Raw genomic sequence first — 4324 nt, forward strand, 5'->3', positions numbered from 1 at the left:
CGCGCCTGGAGCGCGGCCAGCCGCGGGGCGGGTCAACGGCCGCAGGCGCCCTCGAGGAACCCCCGCTCCCTCCGCCTCGCGCTCCCCGCGCGACCCCCTCCCGAGCCCCCTCCTCACCGTGGCCGAGCGGGCGGGGGTAGTCCCCCCGCCTCCTCCGCCGCCCGCCGAATGCAGTGAGCAGCGCCCGGCGCAGCCCCCAATCCCTGACCTACTTTCCGCCTGGCTTGCCACCGAACGTCGCACCACTAACCTACTTTCCAGCCAATGGCTGCTTCCCCCCGCTCGAGCCCGAGAGCACCTCTCGGCCAATACGCGAGCCGCTTGCCCCAGCTCCGCGCCCAATCGCGGACGGGCCTCGGCGCTCCCCCGCCGGCCAATCCGAATCCCCCCTTTGCGGAGCGACAGCCAATCAGAAACGGCTCTCGGGGTTGGACTCCCGCCTCGCGGAGCCGTGGGGGAGGGCAGCTGCTGGGGCTTACGCACGGGACGCTGAGGAGCGCGGGGACCCGGATGTAGCGCTCCTCCGGGGTCGCTCCCCGTCGCCTGGGGGGGCGCCATGGTGGGAGACCCCCCGCCCGCCTTAAGTCCAACGCACTGTTGCCATGACCACTGGCAACTTTGTCATTGCCTCCCGGCGCGCTGTGATATCATCCTCCCTCGTATGTCACTGTCGCGTGCCGCGGGGGAGTGCGACTGCGTCAGGCTGCCACTCTCTGCTCTTGCGAGGCAGTGCCACAGGGCGTTATAATGTTGCCCAGCGGTGTTACATCATCCTTTCACCTCATAACAGTTCCGTGACCTTTTCCTGTTCTGCACCGTGGGGTCACTAATGGTTCATCACGGCCTTGCACCGTGATGGGGGACCTCGTACCCACGGACTAGTGCAGTGTGATTGTGGCAGGCTGATGCCTTGTGCCAGAGCAGTGTCACTGCCTCGTGGTGTCATGGCCTGGTGGTGTCATAGCTCTTTGCCACTGGGAAGCTCTATCGTTCCACCATATAGTCATGTAAAGTTGCTGCATCGTGATTAGGGTCACCAGCTCTGTCTGAATCCATCCCAGCAGTTTTCCAGAATGTCACCGTGGCCGCGACACACAATGCAAACGTGCCTGCCTGCTTGCATGTATCAATTACAGATTACAGTGCGGAGACTTTATGTCAGGAGGCAAGTGCACATTACTATTACATTTTAAAAACTTACTGGACTGCTTTATAAATCTGATTCAACATTTAATATTTATTTTAACAAATGCCCTATTATTTATCTCCGGGGTGGCTCTCAGCAGTATTCTGGAGATTTATATCTAGTTCCTGGAGACTCCAGGGCAATCCTGGAGGGTTGGCAACCCTAATCCTGATGCAGTGTTGTCATTTATACAGCATCTACAGCGCAAAGCCACTCACTGCTCCAATTCATAGTCTGAATTTAAACTTGCTCCACGTCATTTAAAACAATAGCATCTTCACCACAACTGTGGCTCATTAAGGGAATCCACTGCAAGGCAGACAGTTGCAATTGTGTTGTATTTACATGGTGCATCACATCCAGTTTGCACTGTAGTGCCATGATACCAAATAATCAACATCACATCATTTCAACACAGTATGCATATCCTGTCACACCATATCCTGTCACTATATCAGAAGTTCGTCTGACATTAATTTGCATCACATCACATCACTAAATTTGAATTACAACATTACCTCAGGATCATTATTGTTATTTCCACGTGTCAAAGAACATATTTTTCATGGCAACATCAACACCAGCTTTCTATGATGTTGGTTTGAAGAGTTTGCAACCTTGCCTACGAGTGGCTTATAAGAGGATTCAGAATTCCCCTGGTTAAAATCAGGATGATCTTATACAAGTGGTAACCCTGCAACAGGACAAGGTAAATAGTAAAAAAAGATACACCAACATACAAGTAAGCCCTGTAGATAGGGACATGGGGAGAGCCACTGTTGCAGGAGCTGAGAGAATAGTTCTCCATCAGCGGGACAGGAAGACAAGGGCCTCAGCAGGAGGACACAGGTGCCTATATACTAATGCCAGGAGCATGGGGAACAAGCAGGAGGAGCTAGCCCTCCTACTCTCCAGAGCGCACTATGATCTAGTAGGGATTACAGAGACCTGGTGGGACTCCTCATGACTGAAGTGTAGCTATAGATAGAGGATTACACCCTGCATAGGAGGGACTGGGTGGGGAGGAAAGGTGGAGTCGTTGCTCTCTATGTGAAAGAGCAATACACCTCTTTGGAGGCCGACATTGGCTCCAAAAATGGACAGCTTGAAACTCTCTGGGTCAAGTTGGGGGGTGGGAGGGGTGGCATGGCATGGCATGCCGAGAGAGACCTAACTGTAGGTCTTTACTACAGACCACCAAACCAGTGGGAGGAACTCTATCTGGAGTTCATCTGAGAATTGACTGAGGCTGCACATGCACATGACATGGTCATCATGGGCAATTTTAATTATCCAGACATCTCCTGGGAGGAACAGTCAGACAAGCTGGATCGGTCACATTCATTCCTGACCTGTGTCAAGGAGCTCATCCTGACTCAGGAGGTGCATGGGCCAACCAGAGGTGATGCTCTTCTAGACTTGGTCCTGGGCAGAGGAGACAACCTGGTAAGCGACTTAAATATAGAGGGAAGTCTGGGCGATAGCGATCATGAAACCATCATGTTCACTGTCTGATGTAAGGCAGACAAATCAGCAGGATTGAAGTCTTGGACTTCAAAAATGCAAATTTCAACAAGCATAGGTCACTAGTAGGGCAAGTGTTGCAGGATCAGGGACTAAAGGCAAAAGGTGTGCATGAAGAGTTCCTTAAGGACACAATCCTTGAAGCACAAAGGAAGTCCATTCCCATGCGGAGAAAAGGAAACAGAAGGGCTGGGAAGCTCTCTCAGGTAAACAGGGAAATCACAGTTCTCTTAAGAAAGAAGAAAGAGGCTTATAAACAATGGAAGCCCAGGGCAGGCCCCAAGGAGGACTATTCCATGACGGCCTCCTTGACGGCCCTGTAGATAGGAACATGGGGAGAGGTAGATAGGGACGGCCCTGTAGATAGGGACATCTGTTTCCTGCACTTACAGGAAACAGATAAGACGGGCTAAAGTGGCGAGTGAACTTAGATCAGCAACAGGAATCAAGGAAGTCCTTCTTTAGGTACATAGGGAACAGGAGGAAAACAAGTGGGAGTGTGGGGCCATTGCTCAACAACTCAGTAGAGCTGGGTACCAGCACCCAGGAGAAAGCTGAAATCCTGATTGACTACTTTGCCTTGGTCTTTCATCAGACCAAGAGGAAAACCACACCAGGTAGAGCAGAGGATGAGCAAGGTATGAATAATCACCTTCCTACTATTGCCGTAGAATTGCTGTATGACCAGTTAATAACATTAGATGTATTCAGGTCAGCAGGACCAGATGATCTTCATCTGAGAGTGCTGAAGGAGCTGGCTGAAGTCATTGTGGAACCCCTGGCAAAACTCTTCCACAACTCATAGCACTCTGGAGAAGTCCCTGAGGACTGGAAGAGGGACAAAGTTGTGCCCATTCACAAAAAGGGCAGGGGGAAGGACCCAGGTAACTGTAGGCCAATCAGCCTAACTTCCATCCTAGGGAAAATCCTAGAAAAGTTAATCAGGAGTCTATCTGCGATAAGCTTGCAGAAGGTAAGATTCTGAATGACAGCCAGCATGACTTCATCACAGGCAGGTCTTGCCTTACCAACTTCATCTCCTTCTATGACCAGGTAACTCATCACCTGGACATGAGAGAGCAAGTTGACATTCTTTACTTAGACTTCCAAAATGCCTTTAATCTAGTATCCCATGATGTCCTTGTGAGAAAATCGGAGGATTGTGGGATTAACTCCGAGAAAGTCAGGTGAGTGAGAAACTGCCAGGATAGGACCCAGAGAGTCATAGTGAATGGATCTGTGTCATCCTGGTGAGAAGAGGGCAACGGTGTCCCACAGGAGTCAGTGCTCAGTCCAGTACTTTTCAACATCTTTATTAATGATTTCAATGTGGGGGTGAAGAGCTCACTGGCCAAGTTCACGGACGACACCAAGTTATGGGGAAGCATGGTCACACTTGAAGATAGGCTTCAGTTACAGGTAGACCTAGACAGGCTAGCAAGTTGGGCAGATTGGAACCCGATGAAGTTCAACATTGAGAAACGTAAAGTGCTCCACCTTGGGACAAGCAACCCCAACTCACCTACAGGCTTGGCAGCACCAAAGTGTCTAGCACCAAAAATGAAAGGGACCTGGGGGTAATAATAGACCATAGTATGAATATGAGTTGGCAGT

General features: G+C 50.8%; 1 protein-coding gene across 2 annotated transcripts in view; it reads right to left on the reverse strand.

The window, feature by feature from the left end:
* ARNTL (aryl hydrocarbon receptor nuclear translocator like) overlaps positions 1-229 on the reverse strand; it is a 108590-nt gene extending 108361 nt beyond the window's left edge. For both annotated transcript variants that reach the window (XM_019519556.1, XM_019519555.1), the window contains exon 1: positions 118-229. The gene's annotated coding sequence lies outside the window, so the exon portion shown is untranslated. The remainder of the gene's footprint in view (positions 1-117) is intronic.
* Positions 230-4324: the final 4095 nt, after the last annotated feature.

This window comes from Gavialis gangeticus, unplaced genomic scaffold, assembly GCF_001723915.1.
Source record: "Gavialis gangeticus isolate Ggan-Ray unplaced genomic scaffold, GavGan_comp1, whole genome shotgun sequence".
In the NCBI taxonomy this organism is placed as follows: domain Eukaryota; kingdom Metazoa; phylum Chordata; order Crocodylia; family Gavialidae; genus Gavialis; species Gavialis gangeticus.